Genomic DNA, 17,589 nt, shown 5'->3' with positions numbered 1-17,589 from the left:
CCTGAATGCCCATAATTGCCCTGAGATGCAGAGTTGTCCCAGGACAGCGTGGGTTTAAAAAAACAAAAGCAAATATGACCTAAACCATGGAAAAAATAGTGGCTGCTATTTTAACAGCAATCATTAGTAATCCTGCCCCCATATTGCCCTGAGACAACAGCATGCCCTGGGAAATATTGATTTTTTTTTGGGGGGGGGGGATATAGGTTTTTATTTAAAAAGTTTCATACTACAATAAATAATACAAAGGAAAGAAATCACATTTTACATTTTCAACTACAGTCACATTACATCAGCTGTTTAACTAGAACACAGATACATCAAGTTATAGGTGGATTCACCCCATCTAACCACTCCCACCATTTTTTCCACCTGTCTCTACCGGTTCTCACCCTTTCTAAGCCGTGACGCCGTATACTCTGGAGACCACAAAGCAGACCCATCCCTACGTGTTGGTAGACTTTTTCTCCTTTATTTCTTTGCCCCTTTGGATGCCAAGCGCAGAAAGGACATACAGATTTATCAATCTTACCACAGACCATGGCACCTCCCACCTATCATCTTTTCCCCTCCGTTGTCCCACATTACTTTTCCTCTTGGGTCCCTTCACACCTCCCGCCAGCTCCTTCCCAGAGACAATAGTCTCCCAGGTCTGTTGGGCCAGTTCAGGTCACTTAAAGGCCCTCGCTACGCCCCCTCCACAACTCCTTCGCCAGCATACACTCTTGGACAAAATGGGCTACCTTTTCTATCAGCAGCAGGGTGCCTACCGATCTAGAGGGTCCTGACCCCTTACAGGTCAACCTCTTGCACCTCTTCTGATCTTCTTGCAACCATGGGTTTGCCGCTCCCACCGTGAGGACCTGATGGAAAGCCCTCCACCTTAATTCCCATAAACTAAAGGGGATTCTCTTCTTGCTAAAGGCAGTGTGCGCCACCTTCTCCTGCAAGAGGTATGCGGAAAGGTGCATCTTACTTTACTGTTTCTCTTGGTGAGGCCTCATGATAAACTCCTGTACCGTCATTTCATACATATAACACTTGAGTTGTTTCCCTTCCAGCCCGCTGGTTTTTTACGGCTTGGCCGAGAGTCCCATCTCCTTCATCAGAGTCACTGCCTCCCTCATGTACTCCAGCAAAGATCGTTTTATCGCCTGAGTGAGTACGTATCCCGTCTCTCCTTTCACCCACCATTTCTGTCCCCAGGTCATCTTTTCCCAAGTGTCTCCGAATTGGGCCCATACAGATGCAAAAGCTCCCCCTTCCTGTGGCCTCTGCCTCCATTTCCCCCAGTTGCCAAAGTTATAGGAGACAAAGGCAGCCAAGAACAAAGGTCCCAGGGCCCAAACCCCTAGTCGTCCTTCTTTCACTTTCTTATATGCCATCACTCGGGAAAGAGTGAAGAAGGCAGTGCCCCACAAGAAAACAAAAACCTGATGGGTAGCCTTGTCCACCATCTGTTAAGGCGGGGGATAGATTGCCACCAAATTGGATGCCATCGGAACACAATACATATTGATGTAACGCCCTCTGGTACAGGTTCAAGTTCCATTTTTTCCACCTCTTCAGCTTTTCCTCCACCTTAGAGGCCCACAGTTTCCAGTTTTCTTCCAACCCTCTTTGTTTCAGTCCAACAATTATACCTAATTTTTTTTATAGATTCCACCTTTTGAATCTCTTGTTTCCTTTCATCCGTTTCAAAAACAGCCCCCGTGGCCCTCACCTCTGTTTTTCCCCCTCGACCCAAGAGAATAACATTTGGTTTTATCCTCGTTTATCACCACTTCCGAGGCCCTCCTGTATTAATCTATTATTCCCTTCAATGTCTCCATCTCACACACGTCTATAACCATAACGTACACATCATCTGCGTGGGCTACCGTTTTTATGGCATTCCCAGCCTCTGCGCTATTCCCTTCCCCACCATGGCAATTCCCTTTATTCTGGGCTCTGCCTGGAGTATGGCCAGCAACGGATCTAAAGCTAATACATAGAGGAGTGGGGTCAATGGACATCCTTGGCATATCCCTGATTATATGGGTATGATTTTTCCCTTCCATCCGTTTACCTGCAGCATAACCGATGCCTGTTCATACAGAGTTTTTATATAGTTTATGAAGACCTCTGGGACACCCTTTGTCATCAGCGTTTGCCAGAGATACTTTCTGTTTATTCTGTCGAGGGCCTTAGATTGGTCCATTTGTAGAAGTATCCCTTTCCACTGTCCCTTCTCCACCATCTGAAAGATCTTTCTAACCAGAACTAAGGAACTGGTCATCTTCCTCCCTGGGACAGCACTAGTCTGGGTTCTCATAATCAACTTAGGGGCTATTTTGGAAAGTCTATCATTCAAAATCTTTGCTAAAATTCTATTGTCGATGTTTGTCAGAGTAATGGGCCTCCAGTTTTTAGGCAGAGTAGGGTCCCCCTCTTTATAAATGAAGGTTAAGATTCCTCCTTAAAAACGATCTCTAAATTTGTCCTCCTCCCGAAAGGCTCTATTAAAAGCTAGGGGTTTAGCCAGTTCTTTCTGAAACAACTTATAAAAGGTGTAATTTAGTCCATCGGGACCCGGAGCGGCGCCATCTCTTCCCTTTCTTATCACCTCCAGCACTTCATCTTCTGTTACAGGTTTAGTCATCTCCTCGGCTTCTTCCTTACTGGGTGAGTCATAGGCATCCCTAGGCATTTTCATCAAAAAGTCAGTCATGGTTTGCTCTTCTATCTTTTTCTCAGCGTACATTTCCTGGTAGTGATTATTTATGATGCTCAACATCTCATCGGTTGAGTATTTTATCTCCTCTCCTCCTGACTTTCGAAGCCCTTCAAAGTTCCTGATCGTCCTTCCCCCCACCCCTTTGTTTCTTCTCCCAGTCTTCCTGCTCCACAATTGGCCCCTTTGATCTGTATTTCTGCTTTTGTATTCTGGCCTCTCCTCTCCTCCGGTGATATTCTTGGATAATCTTCCCATCCCTCTCTAATTTCTTCTTATTCCATGCCAGTCCTTTGTTGATCCTCTGATGGGCCTTCAGAAAGCCAAAAAGGCCTCTATTAATTATTATTATTAACAGTATTTATATACCGCTTTTCAACAAAAAGTTCACAAAGCGGTTTGTACCAAACCAAAGCCTCTATGGTACTGGGCCAGTTCTTTCCTATACACGTGCGATGACATTGCGATGCACTTCTGCTTAATTTCCCTCTTTAGCTTCTGGGACACTGAACAGCATGCCCTGGGGCACTGAACAATGAGTAGAATGCTTAAAACAAATGGAGTCAATGAAAGAATTAGGGCTCTCTGAATGGGTCCCCAAAAGGAACCAAGTTGAATGTCAATATGATCCTTGAAAACATGCAGAATTCCAAAATTAAACATTTTAGTACACACCCTTATATCGTGGGCATCAGAGTGCTTGTGTTTTTCAGCCGCTACCCAGTGGCTGCCTTCAAGCTATGACCTTGTAGCTTGTTATCAAACATACCCTATGAGCAGGCTTTTGTGATACCGAGCCCCTAACCTGTACATGGCATCCTAGGAACTATGACAAGAGGCACGTGTGGGTGTGTGAACGCGCAAATCTCTTCATACTGAGTGGCGTTTCTGGAGCCTGTTCACAGTCTGAAGCTTGGCAAGCTGTTCCTGAAAGTCAAGGGGCACACTGTGAGTAGCCTCTGATGCCAACTAGAGTGCATTACTAAGAGCCTTACTGCAGAGTACACCTTTCTCTACCTCTCGTTCATCAGTGGAAGTAAGTGGGAGTGTGAATTTAGAGATTAATAGGGAAACTTTAGAGATTAATAGGGAATCTTTTTTATGCAGGAGCTGGACTGATAGGGCAATTTTTACATTAGATCAACTTATTAATCAGGATCAGGAATTTTTCTCATTTGATAGACTTGGTGAACAGCATCGCCTTCCAAAGTTCGCTAGCTGGCAATATTTACAATTGCAACATTTATTAGTTTCTAAATTTGGTCCCTCTACATTATCTGCTTCCCAACCCCCCCCCCCCCACTCCTAGACGTACTTATGCAGTCTGTTGATATGAAGAAACCAGTAATATATGTTTATAAATATCTAATGTCATGTACTAAGTTTGATACACATTTACTTCAAATTAAATGGAACTCTGAATTGGAATGTCCTATCCTGGGTGAGCAATGGGATGTGGCACTTAAGAATATACACACAATATCTAGAGATCTTAAATTATGCCTAAAACAGCAAAAAATACTCTTTGGAATATACTGGACACCACAGAGGCTACTTCTTAAAGGACTTAGCAAGGCATCTAGATGTTGGAGATGCTTGAGTCTGAATGCTACACTTACACATATGTTGTGGTCATGTCCTGTTATTGTAAGCTTTTGGGATGAAATAATTAATACTATAAAAATAGTGCTACAGCAACCTTCAATTTTTACGGATATGTATGTAATTCTTAATTATCTACCCGTTATCTGGAGACTCACACCTGCACAATTGAAATGGATTCTCTGGGCCCTCACAGTAGCCAAAAGACTTATATTACTTCATTGGAAGGAGAGATGCCCACCTACATATGCCCAATGGACAACACAAGATTATCTTGGCTGACAGACCAATTCACTGATAGTATGGGAAAAAGGTCAGTGTGAACAAACCCTGAAAACAGAACTTGAACAATGCATGAGCATCTCAGAGCAGCAGACCCTCAAAGCTGCCACACTTCCAGAAGGCAATTAGCACTACCATCACCTAATCAAATGCTAGATAATGTTACATAAGGCATAAATACATGGAGAGCACACAGGAGCATTGGCGTCACTAGAGTTCGTGTCATCTGGGGCGGGATGCCAGCGTGTCACCCCCCAAGCAGTGGGCGGGGCAATACCTCAGGTGGTGGGCGTGGTGATGTACTGCCCCCACTGGTTTTTTGGCTGTACCTTTTGATAGAACAAAGGCAGAACACATTCTGCATGAAATTACGGATTGACTGATATGTAACAGGACGGCATTATTATTCCAAATTATAATTTTAGTGATTCTGGTCATTAGTGGTGTCACACCACCACCCCCCAAGGGTGTCAACTTACTAACACCTTATTGTAGCAGTTCTCAAACTTTTAGCACTGGGACCCACTTTTTAGAATGACAATCTGTCCAAGACCCACCAGAAGTGATGTCATGGTGGAAGTGACATCATCAGGCAAATTAAAATAAATAAGTATAAATTATTAAAGTAAAACAAATAATTAAATAAGCAGAAGCTAGCCCTGTTCCACCAAGTGAATTTCCTCTGTAGCCTGCCTGCAGTAACACCCCCCTCCAAAACCAGTAAGGTTTTCAGTCCCACCCAGTGCCCAGTTTAATTTAAGAACTTCTGTTTAAACCACATCACTGTCAGGATCCACCTCGCTTTGCAAGTCTCAAAAATGTTCACCTTATCAGCTGCAGCCTCTGTTTTGATCCTTTTTAGTGGGGGGGGGGGGGGAAGGCTGCCTTCTGGAGCACTTGTTTAGATCCAGGTGCATAGGATCAGGACCATTCTGGTAGCCTTGCATTCTCCTTCATCTGATCTTCCACACCAGCCAAGGCACATTTGCTTGCTCATGGGTAAAGTCGACCATGAGGCTTCATTTTGCTTTCCATAGGGCTCAATACATTCATCTGCTTGGAGGGAGAGAGTTCCTTCTCAGGTGTTTTTGGGGGCTGCAATCTTTGGATCAAGACCATTCTGGTGTTGTTGGATTCCTCTCAGCCTGCCCTTTCCAACAGTCTAGGACACGTTCACCTACTCGCGACTAAATGCGCCATACAGCTCACTTTCACTTTCCATAGGGATCCATGCATTTTTTGCTGTCCAGTTTTTTGGCCATAACTTTTGATAGAAAGGAGATATTCCACTCTGGTTTTTTGCATTGCATTCTGCTGGAAATTCCATATCCAACGGTATATAACATGATGGTATTACACCTAACCACCATGATTTTACCGTTTCATCACCCCAGTGCGCATCACCCCCCATGCGCGTCACCCGGTGTGGACAGCACACCCCTCACCCCCTAGCAACGCCACTGCACAGGAGCAAACCCTACAAATGTCTATTGAAATAATTCAAAGCTACTATAGTTATAGATTTGCTTGCAGCGATGCCTGAGCACAACCTCGCTTGCACTGTACAGATCAGACTACGTCTAGTAGATGTAAATAAGTATAGGAAAGTATAGGAGTATAGGAAATTATAGGAAAGTATAGGAGTTTGCCTTCAGGCTGATTCAGATGAGCAAGCACTATGTCAGAATTCACAGATTTTGGTCTAGAAATGTGCTTCTGTAGAATTCTGGCCATTTCTGCCACATCACTTCTAAACAGCATCCCTTCTTTCAACAGTGGCTCTTCTAAAGCATAGCTCGCAAATAGGATTGCCACCCAAATTCACCAGCAACGGGAAGCCAAATCCTATACAACTCCTGTTCAGCAATGCAGCTGCATAAGTGGGGCACATGAGTTATTCCAAATGGGAGTTTTGGGACCTGGAGACCTCTTCAGGATAGGGGAACATTTATTCCCTTGCCCCAGGGTAAACCCACACTGGCCCACTGGGTGTACTAGGACCTGCAACACTGATTTCGCTGGTTGAAGTCCACATGGACCGAGGTCAGGGGATCACGGCCTGGAAGACGGATGGGGTATTGGCTGCGCCGCCGCCACCAATACAGCCCCTTCCTAGCCTTGATTCACCCTCCTTCCTCCTACATCTCTGCTCTGTTCCTGTCCCTCAACCACCTCCTAGCCCATGCACTGACTTAACAGCACTGGTGGGTGTCCTCTGGCAGCTGGAGGGCAGACCAAGCCACTCACAACTTGTGAATGTAGCCAGGCCATACTGAATGGCATGATACATTTTGCAACAACCATAAAGGGCCTTATACTACCAGAACAAGTAAGGCCCTAATAGGATTGGACCAATAATTTAGATAAACACAGTGGCTCTGTCAGTTGGCTACACTGATTTGAAAATGTATGCAGCACTGCAGAAACCTGCTTTGCTTTTGTTGCTTCTTCTTGTTCCACTAGGGCGGGCTCCTCCAAATCCAGCCAGGGGACGAATCTGGGGTTTGGGGAAAGCTTCTGCTCCATGAGCAGACCTTACCGTTCCACCTCCATGCAACTCATATTTCAAGTAGATCTGGGCACCGGGATGTTCTGGGCAGCTGCACCTGCCCGGATATCCTACTGCACAGCCTTCTGGGACACCGGGCAACAGACATGACTGCCCAGAGTATGCTGGTGCTCAGATCTACCCAGAAGACAAGTTGAGTGGAGGTTTAATGGAAATCTCCAGTCTGAACAGGGACCAGTTCTCCATTGGACAGCTGTTACAAGTTTGGCAACCACTGCTCTATGGCAGGGCTGATGTTAGGTATCGGCATCATTGGGTAACAGCCAAGGGCCCAGTGCCAATCTCTAAGGCCACCTCTGTACCCCATATTGTTTGTGCAGGAGTAGGAAAATCCACATCAGAAATCTCCACCCATACCATTTAAAAGCATTTTGTCCACGGGGATGTCTGTGCTTTTTCACCTGGGGAGGGTGAAGGGTTGCATCTTGGAGGCTGTGCACTCCCCCCTCTCCAGCAAACACAATGCTTGGGCATCTAAACCTTCTCATGACAGAATTGAGAAATAGTTCCAGCAGCAGCAGCAGCTTTGACCAAAAGCAAAACTTAGCAGAAACCATGCACTGCTTTTTGTGACAACTGCTAATTAAATTGTATTATTCTAATGGACAGAATATTGTGTACCTCTGCTTGCCTTGAAGTTGCTCTCATTTGCATAACTTACACCCACTGTGAAATGAATATTGCTTCTTGTGTCTTGAACTCAGCTAATACAACTTGCCACTTTTACCTGTCTAAGATATGAGTAATATGGTCTGAATGCCCAGAGGGATTCCACCATGCATACATATGCTTTATGATTTCCATGTTTATTTTTTTTCATATGAACATATTAAATAAAGATTAATAAGACCTTATCGGGCACAGTCAGCAGCATCGCAAATGACAGGCGTCATGCTGATGGGGCTGTATCCCCCCCGAAACGACTTGACTTGGGCAACAAAACACAACATTGACGGAGTGCATTTCAAATCACACAATGCCCTGGAGCATTTCAGAAAGAAAGTTTGAAGAATCTTTAATGACTTCTGAAAACAGAGATATTAAATCCAAGCCCATTATTCTAAATGCTGATTAAAGTTGATCCAAACTTGTCATTTTTCCAACATTAGATGCGAGTGTGGAAACTTCACACATTTTTATCCTTGTCCAGGTTTCACTGGGTGACCAGACAGCCTTTTTTCAGGACATGTCCTCTTTTTTAGCCTTGTGACCTGGAAAAGAACTTAAATGTCCTCCTTTTCCCTGTGAGCAGCCCCCTAAAGGCAGCGCATAGCCTTCTTGTAATTAATTATATGTAATATATGTAATGTAGTTTTAAATTTAATAATAATATAGTGTTTAAATTAACCACATGAAATCAATATAAAGGTGGTGCCTCTATCCACAGGGGATCCATTCCCGGACCCCCTGCAGATACTGAAAACCGTGGATAATCAAATCCACGGTTTTCAGCTCACCTGGGCTCCAAATGCAACAGTCGTCCTTCTGAGCCTCCCTGATGCAACTGGAATGAGGTTCCGGTTGTGTCTGGGAGGTCTGCAGGGGGGATGATCCAGGGATTTAGCATCCACAGTCATGCAAATGCATAAATGCCAAATCTGCAGATAAAGAGGCCCCATCTGTACAAATGTTTTTGGCTTTTATTTTGTCATGTCCTCCATTTTTCTTGGATGCCCTACATTTTGAGGTGCCTTGTCCTCTTTTGCAGTTATGACATCTGGTCACCCTGAGGGTTCATAATTAAGGACGACTGCGGACAGGAGGAAATAATTTGTCCCCCTGTCATCCCAAAATCCTGTGCCAAAGCATATTTCACCAATCTCCACACAAATGCTATCACATCTGAGTTAGGCACCCTCACAAACATATATTTGTCTAATTTACTGTTACACAATCTATGAGGCAGTGCCATTCAACAATTTGGAAACTTCAGTGTCTCTGCCAAGCTCTTATCTAGTGTGAGACTGGCCAACCATATAACCCAGTGGTTGAAGTGGTGGGTTGCAACCCACCATTGGAACCTAAAATTGGAACCTAAATGCCATGTGGTGCCAATGGCACCCCACCATGCCAATGGCAATGCCAAAATGCCAATGGCAATGCCAATGGCATCCCACCATTGGATGCCATTGGATGCCAATGGCACCATTGGATCTATCCAATGCCATTGGATGCCATCCACCATCCAAATGCCATTGGATACCAATGGCACCATTGGATGCCATTAAATGCCAATGGCATCCCACCATTGGAACCTAAAAGGGAAGGTGAGGGAAGGCTCACCAAGGGGGTAGCGAGCCTCCAGGACCCTCTGAGGGGCTGCACAGTCCCCCACGTAGGTGTAAATGCACCTTGGTTCTTGCAGCACCACGATCACTGTGGCGCCATTGGGACATCCCCCCATCCCAGTCCCCACTCCCACAACTACTTACCCTAGGTTTTCAGACTCCCAGAGAGTTTGAGAACCACTGATATAACTCCAGTGCTTTTCAGTTTTAGCTGGTTACATTATTCATTTCTGGGTCCAACTTAAGGATCTGGTTCCTATTTGTAAACCCATAAATGCCTTGGGACCCAGGTACTTCTAGGATTGCCTCTTTCAGTAATGTCCTATCTAGGTGCTTTCATCTTGGGCCTATCCTCCTCTGCAGTGGGCTCCAATCTGCAGTCAGACACCACTTCTGTTTTTGGAAATTCCATGCTCTGACCACAAACCAGAAGTGGGCTCCGACTGCAGACCGGAGCCCACTGCATCAGATGGGAGGCTTGCAGAGGCGGCTGAGAGCCTCCAGGACCCTGCACAGTCCCCCCAGGTATGTATAAACGCACCCAGTGTCCGCGACACCGCAATCGCTACAACACCATCAGGGCACCCATTTATGGGTCACTCCCCTTAAGGGAAAAGTGACCCTTTTAGGTACCAATGGAAGTGATGTCATGGTCAGAAGTGACATAATCAAGCAGGAAAATTTTTAACACCCTATACAATAAAGGGCGCAATCCTAACCCATTAAGTTAGTGCTTTCCAGCACTGACTTAAGGGCAATGCAGCTCTGAGGTAAAGAAACAAACATTCCCTTACTTTGAGGAGGCCTCTGTGAGTGACACCCAACTGCAGGATGCAGCACACGTTCCATTGGCACTGCTATGCCAGTGCTGAAAAGTACTGACATAAGGGGTTGGGATTGCACCCAAAATCACTTAAGTAAGTAAGGCCCAAATCCTAACCCACTTTTCAGCACTGGCATAGTGATGCCAATGGGACATGTGCTGCATCCTGCAGTTAGGGGGTACTCACGGAGTCCTCCTCAAGGTATGGGAATGTTTGTTTCCTTACCTAGGAGCTGCATTGCCCTTATGTCGGTGCTGGAAAGTGGGTTAGGATTGTTCCCTAAGTAAATTAAAAGTTTGCAATAAGTATAAGTTTTAAAATGTATTTAAAATAAAGAAGAACCCTCCTAACCCTCTCAAGTAGTCGCTGGTCTGTTTAAAAAAAATTCCCCCAAAATCCCAAAGCCTGCAATCCTAGCCACACTTACCTGAGAATAAGACCTATTGGCTATCATTGTTGAAAGCACATACACCGTAGCCTGTTCAAAGTACAGATCTGTAATATTTCCCCAAATGCAGTCACCTACTATGGTAGCATCACGTCAAATTACATTAAAAAAAAAAAAAAACACTCTGAAATGAACTGGGACCCACCTGAAATTGGTTCGCTACCCACCCAGTGGGTCTCAACTGTTTGAGAAACAGAGATCTAGAATGAAAGGAGAAGAGTTTATATGTCAAAAGCATAACATAAAGGGAAGCCTGAGTCTTCCTCTCTCCCATCATCAGGGCATATTAGCTCAAAATATGAGACATCATAGGCAATGCAGAAGCAAGAAAGCAGAACAACTGAAATATACAAGAACAAGAATTTGTGTTCATTTTACAGCAGCAGAAGCCATTAGAATCTGAAAGGGAGAAGTCAACATCGGATGATAGATAGTAGACAGCCACTCATAAATGAATCTTCTGAATGTACTGCTCAAGAATAATGGTTGTTAGGTTAATCTGTTTCACTTAGTATTGTTGAGGTGGTTACTGTTAATTAGAATAATGAAAAGAGAAAATAAAGAGGCAGCTCTCTTTATATAAATCAGGGCATGCTTCAGGAATGCTGATTTTGTTGCTTTTGTTAGATGTTTGAGGATTAAGTGCTTGAAAACTAACAGCATAATCCTAACCCCCAGGTTAGGCTGGCATAAGTCACTTGTGCCGACCAGGGGGTGTTGCAAACATGCCATAAGGCACATTTGCATTGACTCAGGAGCCAGGGTGGCCAGCGCAACTCGTTGGGCTGCCCTCCGCATGTCAGAGATCTGGGGAGGGGCATGGGGGGCAGGGAGTAGGCATTTCAGGGCGGGGAAAGGCAGATGGCAGGCGTCCTGGGGCGGGCAGGCGGGGAACGGGCCAGGATCTGATGGTTATGTCGGATCCTGACCTGTTCCCAAGCAGCGAGGAGGCTGCTCTGGTCTACTCAGATTTGTGCCACCTCCTGAGGTGGCTCAGATCCGAGTAGACCCATTGGGACCAGTCAGCGTGACACAGGGTAAGGGGAGAGTTTTCTCCTTGCCTTGAGTTGAGCCGATTCTGGCCCCAAACTTGCGCTGGTTGCAGTGCAGGCCCGCAGGCTTGCTTGCTCCAGAGCAAGTTAAGATTGCACCCTAAAACTTTCTGTCCACCCTACCCTAAATCTCTCTCTCTCCACCCTATCCTGCATTTACCCACTCTCAGAGTGACTGTAGTGGCATTCCCCATGGCAACAGCTGCACTTAAAATGTCAACATGTGTGCCTTCACACAGGTGCTATGTCATATTCAAAAGTTCCCTCACTTAAGAATAGGTTAGAGCAAGTTAAGATTGCACCCTAAAACTTTCCGTCCACCCTACCCTAAATCTCTCTCTCTCCACCCTATCCTGCATTTACACAAGCCCACTCTCAGTGTGACTGTAGTGGCATTCCCCATGGCAACAGCTGCACTTAAAATGTCAACATGTGTGCCTTCACACAGGTGCTATGTCATATTCAAAAGTTCCCTCACTTAAGAATAGGTTAGGTTCTAGGCCAGAGGTTCTCAAACTAAAGTTTCACAACACAGCCCTCTGAAGCCCTGCCTCTGGCCCCTTAAGGGGTGGGAGAAGGGGGAAGGCAGTCACATGATCCCCAAGATCATGCTGCTGCCAGGGAAGCGAAGGGTTTTTTTTTACATACCTCCAGCCAACGCCAGAGTCCTGGGGTGTCCAGGAAGCCCTCCACAGGGCTCTCCGTGCCTCCTAACATCTAAAAACAACAAAAAAGGGCACTTCCAGTTTTCATCGCTACCTTAGCCCATTCCCCGCACAACTTCTAGGCATTTGTAAGTTATTTTGTTCTTAAGTCCAACATCATTATTATTGGCAAATTCACAGGGGTGCCGCAGAATGTACCTGGTGGCCACTTCTTCTGGTTCTCCCAGACCTTGCCACCTTGGATTGTGCGATGCACGACTGTGGCACTCAGAAGAGCCAGGAAGAGGCCACTATGAAAGAAGGGCACTTTGACTCCAGTAAGTTTAGGAACTGTTGCATTAACACATTTTTGTTTAGTTATTTTTTAACACAGCACCATGTTAAACACAGCAGCGAGTACAGGACATAAACTTAAAGTAAAGCATTACTAGATTTAAATAGACTATTGAAGATTGACTAACTGCTACAACAGGCAGAAGTTTCAAATAAGGGAAACATTGGGGCTCTCTCCGTGTTCAACAGTGACAAACACTTTTCTTTAGCTTCTTTGTATCAACCTCTGGATAAGGCAACGGTCAGATCTATTTTTAAATGACATCAGGCAACAGGGGAAAGAAACACATACTTTGTATTTTGAGCTGTGAGAGACAGCTTTTTCCAACAACAAAAGCCCAGCACTGCAGTGTTCCCATACAGGAAGCAAGTTCTGGCAAAGACTAGTTTTATCCGGCATCAGAGGACTAGGCAATCTGACTTTTCACCTTCACCACAATGGCATCGCTGAAAAGAGTTTTGTGGCACCTCATCGTGGTCTCCTGCTCTGCAGATACATCTTGAATTCAGGAGAAGCCCAAACCCTCAAAAATCTTAAACAAGTACCATTGTTTAAGAGCAGTGCTGTGATTTTGGATACAAAAGGATGGGGCCAAGTCACATTTCACATACGTGCACGTATCAATGGGCTGCTATTTTCTGAGAGCATAAAGCAAACGTTACCCTGAGGAAATTCATACTCATTCAAGGAATGTTCAAGGCCTGTACACACATTAAGCCTATACAGTATTTAACAATTAAGCTAATTTGCTTTACCCCACAGTCGTTGACTTTTCTCTCCATGATATGTTAGAGGCAGTCAGGCTGTAATTATCACCTTCCAAGATGCAGGGCTTGCTTCTTATCCCTAAGTTCTTGCTTTAATCCCTTTATTTAGAAGGGAACAAAACTACAGATATTGCTTCAGTATTTCATCTTAACACAATTTCTTCCAGCATTTAAGTGTGAATGGGCAACTTGGTGAGGAAAATCTTTGGACCTAAGCGTCCAAGTCTGCGCAGCATTTACAGCATCAGTCCACCACCACCCGCATTCTGATACATTCTTGCTGACCTACTAGAGTAAAATGTTGAAGTTTGCAGAAATCACTTGACTTCCAGAAATGTGTTCAACTTCCCTTGAAAATGCTGAGATTTTTCACCTTGGGAGGAACTCTTGTTACGTGAAAATCCCATTTTTTCTTTTAAGTTGTGATTTTTATATCTGGTTATGTTTCAAAAACATCATGCAGGCCACATCTCCCCCAGCACGTTTCCAAAGGACCTGGTCAAGCCACAAGCACATGAATTACACAACCCCCATTTCCTTGCAGGTCAATGTATGCATTGTATTGTTTTAAGAAAGGGGCTCCTGATCCAATCACTGTTATGCAAACCCATTAAACCTGAACACACAGGACAATCAAGTCAAGTCAAACTCACAATGACGACAAGGAGTCTGGCATAGCTCCTATTGTTGTAGCTTAATCACTTTTAAGTAACCGTACTCGAACAGCCAGCTAACCCCTCTCACAGGAAGCCAGCCTTTGCTGATAGCTGATTTCCGGACCCTTCCACTGTTTTACATACTCCATGTGTCCCACTGTGTACTGAGCATGCGCATCCAGGAGGCCACATCTGGGTCATTCAGGTCAGCAAAAACCCTTAAAAGAGAAAGGCTGCCATGTGCGCTCTCTCTCTCTGGCTGCCCTCCAAGGCAGAGGTCCTCAATAGGACTCTTCCCCCCTCCCATCCAACTGCTCCTCAGGACAGGTAACTATATCTTGCGTCTGGAACCTTTTCCCTGCTTCCCCCCCCCTTTTTCTCCCCTTCTATACCCATCTTTAGTCAGCAACTGGGTTATGCAGACCAGGGACCCCTAAAATCCTTCCCTACAACCTATCCTTTTCTAATTTCTTCGGATGCACTAAATACATGGCACATGCAACCACCATAAAGCTAGGTACACAGGATCCAAGTACTAGGAACCAAGAAACATATACTGACCATTTTCCATGTGCATTATGTATACCTGTGTGTTTTTGCAATAAAAATATAATCCTATTGAAAGTCATCTTTCTCCCAGTCTCTTTTCAAGCTAAAAAGGAATTTCTTTGCATTACACTGTCTTGTTATCTAGCCTGCAATCCTGAAGTTTCCAAAAGGGTAATATAATAATTCCCCTTAAAACATAACAGCCCTTTTTGATAACACTCTGGTAATCACAGCAAATCTCATGTTCAGGTCTCAGCTGGGCATCCGTCTGGGTGGAGGCATTCCAGGAGGCAGTGATTGCCCTCCTGGCTGTGGCCCCTCTGAAAAGTCTGCAGAGCCCCTGCAATAGGACTCACAGCCCAGAGAGGGTGTGTGCAGCAAAACGGCCATGACTGGGGCTGAGGCTTTGGAAGACAGAGGCAACGAGGGCGCAGTACAAGAAGGAATAGAGGCGCCAAGAAAGCAAAGGGGAGAAGGGGGGCAGGATTCTGCAACAGACCTTATCACACCAGGGAGAGAGGGGCAGGACCAGAAGGGGCTGGCAAACCCTTTATAAGGCAGGAGCAGGCCAGAGATGAAGGTCAGTAGTGGCGAGAAGGCTGGCTGGTTAGGAAGCTGGCTGGCCTGTGAACTCACAAGGAGCTGTGAGCTGGGAGGAGGATAAGGGAGAAGCAACTCCACAGCCTGCGGCCTACAGCTCTGGACCAGTAAAGGAGGACCGGCGTCCCTTTTGCTTGACAGCTGTCACCTTTCATGGACCCCATTGAGCCTGATATCCCTGGGGTGGCAGGCACCCTGCCAGACATCTCACCTTTTGCAAAATTTCAGCGCCAAGCCTAACAAACCATCATTTGCATAGAGAGGGCATCAAGGAGGAAGATGTTGCAAAATTTTGGTATGGCTGAAAGTTCTGAGAGATTCTCCTACAAGGCAGTTCCAGGATCTGTGAAAATCCAAATATCTGTTTCATCTGATCAAGAATGTCATTCAAAGCCAGATAATTAGGAAATGCTAATCAAACTGTTTCTCTGAGGTCAGTTCCTATTCACATGATGCAGTATACTTTCACCACACATCATGTGAATAAGAACTGACCACACAGAAACAGTTTGACTAGACTTACACAATTAATGAGTCTATCTTCTAAGTTGAGGATATTTGCCAGCATGGCAAACAATCTGACATTAGTTCACTGGCTAGGGAAATCAACAGAAAGGTGTGAGGCTGGATGAAAAGATCTGTCCCAAGATAAATAATATTTTAGATATTCTGCACCTTTGTGAGTCCAAGCCACAGAGTCTTCTAAGCCACTGTGAACACGCAGATAATGGTTATCAAACCACTCTTGAGGCTAGACATGGGGAGAGATGGTTAATTAATTAAAATTAATTTCCCATTGAGAGAAAGCAAGGTGCATATATGTAATCTAGGTAAAATCAATATTTGAAACTTGTATGAAGAATGCCCTATTTCTTTCCTTTCTTTTTGCCAATTCCTCTCTTTTTTTAATTGGACCTTTCCTATTCACTCCCTATTTGCCTTCCAGAATGATGCAACCTTCCAAAGAGATTGCCTGGCACCCTAAATGCGAGAGGTATTCTCCTGGGATGCCCTCTGCTTTGTTTGGAACACCATTCCCAAAGGCCGCATGTGCAAGATGTGATTCCCTATTTTCATGACCAGATGAAGACAATAGCTCCTCACCAACCTTCCTGCAGAGACTGGCATGTGTCAACCAAATGGGCAGTCAAACCCAGTTGACTAGATAAAGGGAAGACACAGAAAAGCAAAATGGTTGCCTTTCATTCAACTGGATGACTACAGGACAGCAGTTCCCAAACTGGTGGGTCGCGACCCACCAGGGCAACCTGAAATGGGCCATTCCGCTTTAAGGAGAGTGGCCCAAGAATGGGTGTCCCAACTGTGCTGTAGTGATCATGGCACCATGTGGACCCAGGGGCGGTCTAAAGACTTCTGGAGGGTCCTGGAGGCTCGCAGCCCCCTTTGCAACTCTCCACACAGCTCCAAACTGCTATAGTAGTAGTAGTAGTAACTTTATTGTCATTGTGCTACAGCACAACGAAATTTATGCACCTTTGAGATACAAGCATAAATATATACTACAATTCCAACAATCACACTCTACACACTCACCCACACATTCTATACGACATGCATCATAATATAAAAACAGTATAACAGACCATAATGCCCAGGAGCATGGTAACAACTATATCGCCTTATTCAACCTAATTACGGCTGTGGGATAAAAACTGTTCAGGAGTCATGTGGTGCATGCTCTAATAGTTCTGTATTGTCTACCCAAAGGCAACAGTTCAAAGAACTTATGAGCTGGATGGAAGGAGTCCCTCAGAATACTATATGACTTCTGCAGACAGCGAGATGTATAGATGTCCTCCAAAGCTGGTAGATGAAGGCTGATGATGTGCTGTGCGATCTTAATAATTCTCTACAGAGCAATTTCCGTACCACACCAAGGTATCATAGGTTAGGACACACTCAATGGTGCAACGATAGTAAGACACAAGTAGCTGCTGTGACAAATTTAACCTTTATCGGAGCTTACTTCCATTTTTTGCAATCGCAAACCGAAGTGAACTCCGATAATAGAGGAGAGCTCAGTGCAGCCACACCAAGGGTGGCAGAGAGACCTCCAGGACCCTCCAGGAGGCTTCAGGACACCCCCAGGTCCCTGCAGCATCTTACCACTGCAGCACCTGCTCCTGCCCCACCCCCGCAACAAACCACAGCATTCCCAACTCCCTCTGATGAGTTTTGGAAGCACTGCCCTATGACATAATCAAACCTAGATTTTTTAA

The 17,589-nt window shown here is 45.1% G+C and overlaps 1 protein-coding gene across 9 annotated transcripts in view; it reads right to left on the bottom strand.

The window, feature by feature from the left end:
• Window positions 1-17,589, bottom strand: part of FHIT (fragile histidine triad diadenosine triphosphatase) — a 1,225,929-nt gene that overhangs the window by 973,865 nt on the left and 234,475 nt on the right. Inside the window, exon 1 of one of the 9 annotated variants that reach the window (XM_066616397.1) lies at window positions 10,872-10,928. The exons of the other annotated variants lie outside the window; for them this stretch is intronic. The gene's annotated coding sequence lies outside the window, so the exon portion shown is untranslated. Of the gene's footprint in view, window positions 1-10,871; window positions 10,929-17,589 lie in introns of those variants that run through there. 9 annotated transcript variants of the gene reach the window in all.

Source organism: Tiliqua scincoides, chromosome 2, assembly GCF_035046505.1.
Source record: "Tiliqua scincoides isolate rTilSci1 chromosome 2, rTilSci1.hap2, whole genome shotgun sequence".
Lineage (NCBI taxonomy): Eukaryota > Metazoa > Chordata > Lepidosauria > Squamata > Scincidae > Tiliqua > Tiliqua scincoides.
This window is presented reverse-complemented; position numbering and strand designations above follow the sequence as displayed.